Genomic DNA, 12,019 nt, shown 5'->3' with positions numbered 1-12,019 from the left:
TTAGAAGCTTCTGATAGGTTAATTAACATCATTTGAGTCAATTTGAGGTGTACCTGTAGATGTATTTCAAGGCCTACCTTCAAACTCAGTGCCTCTTTGCTTGACATCATGGGGAAATCAAAAGAAATCAGCCAAGACCTCAGATTTTAAAAAATGTAGACCTCCACAAGTCTGGTTCATCCTTGGGAGCAATTTCCAAACACCTGAAGGTACCACGTTCATCTGTACAAACAATAGTACACAAGTATAAACACCATGGGACCACGCAGCCGTCATACCGCTCAGGAAGGAGACGCGTTCTGTCTCCTAGAGATGAACGTACTTTGGTGCGAAAAGTGCAAATCAATCCCAGAACAACCGCAAAGGACCTTGTGAAGATGCAGGTGGAAACGGGTACAAATATATCTATATCCACGGTAAAACAAGTCCTATAGCGACATAACCTGAAAAGGCCGCTCAGGAAGGAAGAAGCCACTGCTCCAAAACCGCCATAAAAAAAAAGCCAGACTAGTTTGCAACTGCACATGGGGACAAAGATCGTACTTTTTTGAGAAATGTCCTCTGGTCTGATGAAACAAAAATAGAACTGTTTAGCCATAATGACCATCGTTATGTTTGGAGGAAAAAAGGGGAGGCTTGCAAGCCGAAGAACACCATCCCAACCGTGAAGCACGGGGTGGCAGCATCATGTTGTGGGTGTGCTTTGCTGCAAGAGGGACTGGTACACTTCACAAAATAGATGCCATCATGAGGCAGGAACATAATGTGGATATTGTAGCAACCCGCACAGACAGCTGTGTGTTATGTGTTAGGCTAGTAGGTGGTTGTGTTGTACTTACCAGTTCGCGGGGTCCGACATGCCAATCAACCTGCTATCTGCCGACCACGGGAATGCCTGGAATATTCTGATGCCGGGCATCCTGGCGGTTGGCGGAGTGGTGTGGAGAGGGGTTGGGCATGGAGCATTGGAAGTGAAGACCAGGTTTAGCCATTGTTCTCCCTCTTACGTCTGGCCTTCACAAGAGAAGCTCACGGTTGGTTTGTGGGGTATCTTTCATTTATTTGGCGTGGGCTACGGCCAAACAGTAGCCTGTGTTAAAGTTGGGTTAATAAACGGTCAATTCGTAAACTCAACCCTGGACAATTTGTTACTTTATGATCTAGTCTGGTCATTACAATATTTTCCGTAAACAAAAAATATTGTATTTTCAGCTGTTTGAAGCTGGTGTACAAAACCGGAAGTAAAAGAGCATAAAATGAAACTTAACAACGGGAAGCATAGAAATAGTCCACATTAGAACAGATCTACCGCTACTTAGACTTGCTTTCAATGAGAATGGCAGTTCTGTAACACACATTTCTATGTGAATTTGGTGGGTCACCAAAACAAGTTTACATATTGCAGCTTTAATTGATTATTTCAATGTCAATGTGTTTTGGCAGTTTTTTTAGTGGACATGAAAATAACTAGTGGATTTTTCTATCAATGTATCAAAATATGTAGTCTGTGTTGTATTGGCACAGAGGTTAAGGCTAATAACAGTAGCCTACGATTTTCACAGCTGTTTAGGATAACAGGACCTCAAGTCTATCCTCGTGGTAATAATAACCGGTCAAAATAAAGCAAATAGAAAATAGAAAATGAGAAAGATGCGACAGAAAACAACTTTTCTAAATGAATGATTAAACATGAATGGATAACAGTCAGCTGTAGCCCACCCTTCCATTTTCGTGCGTGTTCATATGACAGAAAAAGATTAACAAGCTGGCTGGCATAAATTCACTTACTACCGTATTTAAGCGCATTACATCTAATTACATTGTAATGAATTTCTCATTGTAAAATCAATTAGTATTCTTTATTTTATATGAGAGGTTTCGATCTAAATTGAAATCAATTGAAAACTAAAAACATGTTCATGAAACTGGATCTAAAATCCCAGAAGCACCTGCTCTAACAGCTCACTGTGAGGTGTCTGTGTGAGTCAAATGTATTGTGTCAGTCATGGTTATTTGTACAGTTTAATTTCAATGATAACGTTACCCAAAGGGTGAATCTGAATTGTGTTCACACTTGATTTTTTTTGAGTAAGATGTTCACTATTATGTCCACAAGAGGGAAGTCACAGCTCAGTGAAGTTGTTATCACACACACACACACACACACACAGACACACACACACACACACACACACACACAGAGACACAGACACACACACACACACACACACACACACACACACACACAGAGACACAGACACACACACACACACACACACACACAGAGACACAGACACACACACACACACACACAGAGACACAGACACACACACACACACACACACACACACAGAGACACAGACACACACACACACACACACACACACACACACACACACACACACACACACACACACACACACACACACACACACACACACACACACACACACACGGGGAAGGTGTGTTTCTCTTTGTTAACAACAACTGATGCCCGATCTTTAATATCAGGAAGTCTCAAAGTTCTCCTCGCCTGAGTTAAAATGCCTCACGATAAGCTAAGACCATACTATGATGGTAAGAGAGTTTTCATCTATATTTTTCATAGCTGTCTATTTACCACCACAAACCGATGCTGGCACTAAGACTGCACGCATAGACCTGTATAGGGCCATAACCAAACAAGAAAATGCTCATCCAGAGGTGACGCGCCTAGTGATTGAGAAGTTTACCACATCAGTCACCAGCTTCATTAAGAAGTGCATCGACGGCGTCCGTGTTGCCTAGCAACAGCCCCAAAACATTACTGCTCTAGAGGAGATTTGCATGGAGGAATGGGCCAAAATACCAGCAACAGTGTGTGAAAACCTTGTGAAGACTTACAGAAAACGTTTGACCTCTGTCATTGCCAACAAAGGGTATATAACAAAGTATTGAGATAAACTTTTGTTATTGACCAAATACTTATTTATTTATTATTTTCCACCATAATTTGCAAATAAATAAATTAAAAATCCTACAACGTGATTTTCTGGATTTTTTTCTCTCATTTTGTCTGTCATAGTTGAAGTGTACCTATGATGAAAATTACAGGCCTCTCTCATCTTTTTAAGTGGGAGAACTTGCACAATTGGTGGCTGACTAAATACTTTTTTGCCCCACTGTATATCTAAGGTAACCTGGCTACAGAACTCACATCTGCAGTCATAAAATGCGCTGAAAGACTGATCACATCGACACCATCATCCCAGACAGCCTGGACCCACTCCAATTCCCATACTGCCCCAAACAGATCCACAGAAGACGCAATATCTATTGCACTCCACACTGCCCTTTCCCACCTGGACAATAGGAACACCTACAGTGAGGGAACTAAAGTATTTGATCCCCTGCTGATTTTGTACGTTTGCCCACTGACAAAGAAATGATCAGTCTATAATTTTAATGGTGGGTTTATTTGAACAGTGAGAGACAGAATAACAACAAAAAAACTCCAGAAAAAACGCATATCAAAAATGTTATAAATTGATTTGCATTTTAATGAGGGAAATAAGTATTTAACCCCTCTGCTAGGCCACTCCAGGACCTTTAACGTGCTTCTTCTTGAGCCACTCCATTGTGGCCTTGGCCGTGTGTTTTGGGTCATTGTCATGCTGGAATACCCATCCACGGCCCATTTTCAATGCCCAGGCTGAGGGAAGGAGGTTCTCACCCAAGATTTGACGGTACATGGTCCCGTCCAACGTCTTTGGTGCGGTGAAGTTGTCCTGTCCCCTTAGAAAATCCATGTCTGTGTGCGAGTTCGCGTGTCTGCGTATTTAGCATTTTGACCAGCTGCATTCAAGTTGAGGTATTTGAAACAGTATGTCATTACATACTCACAGATTTTTTACGATAAATCAGACGTCTCTCTTACACACACACACACACACACACACAGAGGCGGAAGGGGCTCTGTCCTCCTCATCCATCAGGACCCAGAGCTAATGGGCCGTCTTCTTCTTCCTCTTTTCATTAGAGCAAAGTGGTGGCCTGCCCGTCCTGCCAAAGACAACACTCGCTCGGCTGTCCAACTACCCTGACAGGATTGTTTCTACCAGGACAGGTGATAATGGAAGTCCATCTACCCTGACAGGATTGTTTCTAGAAGGTGCTGACTATTTACAGTTCTTTATGTCTCTTGTGTAGGCCGGTCTGGAAGGTGCTGTCTATATACAATATAGTGTTTCTCAAACTTAAAGTGAGTCTTGTTTGTGGCCTGCCAACATTTAACATAAAAATGATATTTAACACCTAACAACCACGCAAACATGATTAAATAAGGCCTATTTTTAACTGCACATGGTGAGGAGACACACACACACACACACACACACACACACACACACACACACACACACACACACACACACACACACACACACACACACACACACTCATGGGGGAATTGCTATGCATGGTAGATTGTAATGGAATCAGTACCTATGAGGAAGACACAGGGGAGAGGTATTTCAGAACGTTGATTATTCACAGTTGTTCTGGCTCATATCGTCTCTGTGCAGTTCCAAACGGGTTTCTCCTCGTCTCGCTCCAGTTTTAAAAGGCCCCCTCCCTGAGCCTGTGTCTTTAGGCAATCAGCACCACGGCTGGTTTCAAACAAACCTGAATCATCAGACGCTGGTACTGTCATGGGAGATGGTCATCCTCACTTCTATAAACTCTTTACTTCTAAATAACTATCCAATCTCATCACTTCTATAATCTCATCACTTCTAAAATCTCATCACTTCTGAATAAATATCCAATCTCATCACTTCTATAATCTCATCACTTCTACAATATCATCACTTCTAAATAACTATCCAATCTCATCACTTCTAAATAACTATCTAATCTCATCACTTCTATAATCTCATCACTTCTAAAATCTCATCACTTTTAAATAAATATCCAATCTCATCACTTCTAAAATCTCATCACTTCTAAATAACTATCCAATCTCATCACTTCTAAAATCTCATCACTTCTAAATAAATATCCAATCTCATCACTTCTTAAATCAACAGCTAAAATATAAAAGACAGGAATGAGAGGACTTGGACAGCTTCTTCACTATAATCTTGAGGATGTATAATATTGAGGATATATAATCTTGAGGATATATAATCTTGAGGATATATAATCTTGAGGATATATACTATTGAGGATATATAATCTTGAGGATATATAATCTTGAGGATATATAATCTTGAGGATATATAATATTGAGGATATATAATCTTGAGGATATATAATCTTGAGGATATATAATCTTGAGGATATATAATATTGAGGATATATCATATTTAAGGATATATAATCTTGAGGATATATAATCTTGAGGATATATAATCTTGAGGATATATAATCTTGAGGATATATAATATTGAGGATATATAATCTTGAGGATATATAATCTTGAGGATATATAATCTTGAGGATATATAATATTGAGGATATATAATATTTAAGGATATATCATATTTAAGGATATATAATCTTGAGGATATATAATCTTGAGGATATATAATCTTGAGGATGTATATTGAGGATATATAATATTTAAGGATATATAATCTTGAGGATATATAATCTTGAGGATATATAATCTTGAGGATGTATAATCTTGAGGATATATAATCTTGAGGATATATAATCTTGAGGATATATAATCTTGAGGATATATAATCTTGAGGATGTATAATCTTGAGGATATATAATCTTGAGGATATATAATCTTGAGGATATATAATCTTGAGGATGTATAATCTTGAGGATAGCCAAGAATGGGATGTTTAAAGCAGAAGAGTTCATGATCCAGTCTAGGCTATGTTCTACATTGTCAACATGATCCACTTCAGTCTTTGGTACAGATAAATACAATACATTTCTGTTTCTTATCAATCAATCCCAGTTTTAGTTTACAAGGCAGTCGTTCCTGGGAGAAACCAGACTTGGGTTGTGTTCCAAATTGCGCCCTATTCAGCTGGGGCCAGTTGTACTGTTAGAGGGGACAAGCTGGGGCCAGTTGTACTGTTAGAGGGGCCAAACTGGGACCAGTTGTACTGTTAGAGGGGCCAAACTGGGACCAGTTGTACTGTTAGAGGGGCCAAACTGGGACCAGTTGTACTGTTAGAGGGGCCAAGATGGGGCCAGTTGTACTGTTAGAGGGGCCAAGCTGGGGCCAGTTGTACTGTTAGAGGGGCCAAGCTGGGGCCAGTTGTACTGTTAGAGGGGCCAAGCTGGGGCCAGTTGTACTGTTAGAGGGGCCAAGCTGGGGCCAGTTGTACTGTTAGAGGGGCCAAGCTGGGGCCAGTTGTACTGTTAGAGGGGCCAAGCTGGGGCCAGTTGTACTGTTAGAGGGGCCAAGCTGGGGCCAGTTGTACTGTTAGAGGGGCCAAGCTGGGGCCAGTTGTACTGTTAGAGGGGCCAAGCTGGGGCCAGTTGTACTGTTAGAGGGGCCAAGCTGGGGCCAGTTGTATTGTTAGAGGGGCCAAGCTAGGGCCAGTTGTATTGTTAGAGGGGCCAAGCTGGGGCCAGTTGTACTGTTAGAGGGGCCAAGATGGGGCCAGTTGTATTGTTAGAGGGGCCAAGCTAGGGCCAGTTGTATTGTTAGAGGGGCCAAGCTGGGGCCAGTTGTACTGTTAGAGGGGCCAAGCTGGGGCCAGTTGTACTGTTAGAGGGGCCAAGCTGGGGCCAGTTGTATTGTTAGAGGGGTGTCGTGGAAATTTAATCTATTTACCAAATCATGGGAGCAAACCACACACAAGTCAGAGTTAGTTATCAAAGTCCATCTTTAATTGTATGAGCTCTATCACAATCCTGTGACTCTCAGGTAATTCAGTGTCTCTCAATGAATTCTCTGAGAGCCCCCTCCACATTGCAATAGCATTTTGACTTTCAACAGTTCAGTATCTCTAATGAAAAGTTGAGAGTCCCCCCATAATGGCAAAATGGGATCCTTTATAGCAAAGATCACACATAGTCAGACAGCATAGACATAATAAATCGTTCAGCTTTGTCTCCTTACTCAAACCCCAGAACCATAAACCAACCCTCCATATCAACAGGCATATATCAAATTGTCATTTAGATACAACCAACTCTAAATACAACCAATCCTATCTTGACAAGATCACAGAGACACCCTGACTGGCACACAGACATTGTGGAGTCAAGAGATATGTTTACACATGATGATACTTTGACCTCTCCCCTCTCTGCAGCCCCTGCAACTTAGTCTTGACATAGAACAGATACTGCAAACCCTGCCACAGTATTATACAAAAATAACATTCTTGATGAGAAGTAATTTACACACATTTGTTGAATATAAAACATCTTACATATGTTACCAACTAATTCTGATTATTCCCCAACAGGGGCCAAGCTGGGTGGGGCCAGTTGTATTGTTAGAGGGGCCAGTTACATTAGACGTTATTGTTGTCATATCGTTTTCTTCACTGCATTGCAGGCATCAGCAGAGCAAAAGACCACGTTCATAATCATCATCGTTGCCACTGTCTAATAACGGATGTAAAAAAATTAAGAACGATAGCAAAAATTAGTGATGTAAAAATGATTTCATACTCCACATTTAGGGGGGCCACAAGGGAGTCCAAACTGTTGTCACAGGGGCACAAACCCCCCTCCCCCTCAAAGCTGCTAGTGACCCTATTCCATTTTACCAAAAGGGCAAGGTCAAAGTAGTGCACTACTACCAAAAGGGCAAGGTCAAAGTAGTGCACTGCTACCAAAAGGGCAAGGTCAAAGTAGTGCACTAAAAAGAGAATAGGGTCCAATTTGGAATGCAGTGGCTTTAAAAAACAACAACATTATTTCCCCTTTATTTAACCAGGTAGGCTAGTTGAGAACAAGTTCTCATTTACAATTGCGACCTCTGGCCAAGATAAAACAAAGCAGTTCGACACATACAACAACACAGAGTTGCACATGGAGTAAAACAAACATACAGTCAATAATACAGTAGAAAAATAAGTCTGTATACAATGTGCAAATGAAGTGAGATAAGAACTGAACTCAGATAGGATCATGTTTGCTTATCCGCTTGGCTTATCCGCTTGGCTTATCCGCTTGGCTCTTCGCTTGCTCCCGAATCCATCTGCAAACCACGTGTGCATCGTTTCTCGTTGGCAAGGCGACCGGAGATCTTGCCCAAAGTGTGCTTTTCCCCGGGGTCAGGGGTCAGCCGCAACAATCACGGCTCCTGCCAGGCATCTTCTTGGCAGGGACTAGCAACAGCGCACAGCGGACCGGCAGTGGCGTTGGGGGACACTCGTGGTCCTGCAGAGGGAGCCATGCAAGGACGTACACACGCACACACGCACACGTGCACACGTGCACACACACACACACGCACGCCCACACGCACACGCACACACACGCACACACACACACGCACGCCCGCACGCGCGCACACACACACGCACGCACACGCAAACACACGCACACACACACACAGAGAGAGAGAGAGGCGGAGGGAGCCATGCAAGGACGTACACTCTCTCTCTCACACACACACACACGCACGCACACACACACGCCCACACGCACACACACACACACGCACACGCACGCACACGCACACACACACACACACACACACACACGCGCACACACGCACACGCACACGCACACGCACACACACTCACACTCACACTCACACACAAAGAGAGGTGGAGGGGGCTCTGTCCTCCACATCCGTCAGGACCCAGAGATAATGGGCCGTCTTCTTCTTCTTCTTTTCATTAGAGCAAAGTGGTGGCCTGCCCGTCCTGCCAAAGACAACACCCCCTCGTCTGTCCAACTACCCTGACAGGATTGTTTCTACCAGGACAGGTGATAGTGGAAGTCCATCTACCTTGACAGGATTGTTTCTAGAAGGTGCTGTCTACAGTGCCTTGCGAAAGTATTCGGCCCCCTTGAACTTTGCGACCTTTTGCCACATTTCAGGCTTCAAACATAAAGATATAAAACTGTATTTTTTTGTGAAGAATCAACAACAAGTGGGACACAATCATGAAGTGGAACGACATTTATTGGATATTTCAAACTTTTTTAACAAATCAAAAACTGAAAAATTGGGCGTGCAAAATTATTCAGCCCCTTTACTTTCAGTGCAGCAAACTCTCTCCAGAAGTTCAGTGAGGATCTCTGAATGATCCAATGTTGACCTAAATGACTAATGATGATAAATACAATCCACCTGTGTGTAATCAAGTCTCCGTATAAATGCACCTGCACTGTGATAGTCTCAGAGGTCCGTTAAAAGCGCAGAGAGCATCATGAAGAACAAGGAACACACCAGGCAGGTCCGAGATACTGTTGTGAAGAAGTTTAAAGCCGGATTTGGATACAAAAAGATTTCCCAAGCTTAAAACATCCCAAGGAGCACTGTGCAATCGATAATATTGAAATGGAAGGAGTATCAGACCACTGCAAATCTACCAAGACCTGGCTGTCCCTCTAAACTTTCAGCTCATACAAGGAGAAGACTGATCAGAGATGCAGCCAAGAGGCCCATGATCACTCTGGATGAACTGCAGAGATCTACAGCTGAGGTGGGAGACTCTGTCCATAGGACAACAATCAGTTGTATATTGCACAAATCTGGCCTATGGAAGAGTGGCAAGAAGAAAGCCATTTCTTAAAGATATCCATAAAAAGTGTTGTTTAAAGTTTGCCACAAGCCACCTGGGAGACACACCAAACATGTGGAAGAAGGTGCTCTGGTCAGATGAAACCAAAATTGAAATTTTTTGGCAACATTGCAAAACGTTATGTTTGGAGTAAAAGCAACACAGCTCATCACCCTGAACACACCATCCCCACTGTCAAACATGGTGGTGGCAGCATCATGGTTTGGGCCTGCTTTTCTTCAGCAGGGACAGGGAAGATGGTTAAAATTGATGTGAAGATGGATGGAGCCAAATACAGGACCATTCTGGAAGAAAACCTGATGGAGTCTGCAAAAGACCTGAGACTGGGACGGAGATTTGTCTTCCAACAAGACAATGATCCAAAACATAAAGCAAAATCTACAATGGAATGGTTCAAAAATAAACATATCCAGGTGTTAGAATGGTCAAGTCAAAGTCCAGACCTGAATCCAATCGAGAATCTGTGGAAAGAACTGAAAACTGCTGTTCACAAATGCTCTCCATTCAACCTCACTGAGATCGAGCTGTTTTGCAAGGAGGAATGGGAAAAAATTTCAGTCTCTCGATGTGCAAAACTGATAGAGACATACCCCAAGCGACTTACAGCTGTAATCGCAGCAAAAGGTGGCGCTACAAAGTATTAACTTAAGGGGGCTGAATAATTTTGCACGCCCAATTTTTCAGTTTTTGATTTGTTAAAAAAGTTTGAAATATCCAATAAATGTCGTTCCACTTCATGATTGTGTCCCACTTGTTGTTGATTCCTCACAAAAAAATACAGTTTTATATCTTTATGTTTGAAGCCTGAAATGTGGCAAAAGGTCGCAAAGTTCAAGGGGGCCGAATACTTTCGCAAGGCACTGTATATACAGTTCTTTATGTCTCTTGTGTAGGTCGGGCTGGGATTGTCTACCAGGAAAGATGATAATGGAAGGAAATGGTCTGAGTGTCAATCGTTGCTGTAACTTACATCAGGCACTGAAAATCAGCAAACTATTGACACTCGTCCAATATCTAATTTTCATCCCGTCAGATTCCATCCTATTATTCACTTTGATAAAATTAAACCCAATCAAATCATCGCCGTCCATTATCACCTGTCCTGGTAGAAACGGTCAACTAGATTCAGCAGCAGCCGTTTAGTTGTCGTTGAGCGTGACGGGGACGGAAACAAAGTTACAAATATTTTGTAGAATGAAAATTGACCTCAAGAAGCCCGAACAGATAATGTTTGACTAAAACATGATCATTTCAAACCTTGCTTATATATTTGTATAAGATTACATGTCTCTCTACGATGCGTGGGAATACTTGGGAACATATTTCTTAAATTAAAATCACTCTGAGATGATTTCCTGGTGTTTTTACAGTCTTTTATGGCCAAACATTAACATTTAAAAAAAATGCAGTGTTTTGTTGAAAACTTGGGGTGCTGTGGGTCACAAATTGGGGAACCCTGCTTTAGGATATCCTCAATACATTTGGGCTCCCAAGTGACGCAACGGTCTAAGGCACTGCATCTCAGTACTAGAGGCGTCAAAACAGTCCCTGGTTTGAATCTGGGCTGAATCACAACCGGCCTTGATTGGGAGTCCCATAGGGCGGTGCAGAATTGGCCCAGCGTCGTCCGGGTTAGGTTTTGGGGCCGGGGTAGCCCGTCATTGTAAGTAAGAATTCGTTCTTAACTGACTTGCCTAGTTTAATAAAGGTTATATAAACTAAATAAACATCCTCCCCACATCAGTAGAGAGTTCTGACAAAGGATTGATTATCAAATTCGTGACTCGTAATGGCATCCGACGGCACTGACACAAAAACAGCTCAGTGATTGGCTAACCAACGAGACACGCCTCTGTCTTGCCACTCTACGGCCGGTGAGCAAAATGACGAGTGGGCCATTGACTTTACTGATAGTGGACCATTGACTTTTCTGATAGCGGGCCATTGACTTTACTGATAGTGGACCATTGATTTTCTGATAGTGGGCCATTGACTTTACTGATAGCGGGCCATTGACTTTACTGATAGTGGACCATTGACTTTACTGATAGTGGACCATTGACTTTACTGATAGCGGGCCATTTACTTTACTGATAGCGGGCCATTGACTTTCCTGATAGTGGACCATTGACTTTACTGATAGTGGGCCGTTGACTTTTCTGAAAGCGGGCCATTGACTTTACTGATAGTAGGCCATTGACTTTACTGATAGTGGGCCATTTACTTTTCTGATAGCGGGCCATTGACTTTACTGATAGCGGGCCATTGACTTTCCTGATAGTGGACCATTGACTTTTCTG

The sequence above is a fragment of the Oncorhynchus clarkii genome, chromosome 4 (assembly GCF_045791955.1).
Source record: "Oncorhynchus clarkii lewisi isolate Uvic-CL-2024 chromosome 4, UVic_Ocla_1.0, whole genome shotgun sequence".
Classification (NCBI taxonomy): Eukaryota; Metazoa; Chordata; class Actinopteri; order Salmoniformes; family Salmonidae; genus Oncorhynchus; species Oncorhynchus clarkii.
The sequence above is the reverse complement of the archived record's forward strand: the minus strand, read 5'-3'. Positions refer to the sequence as shown.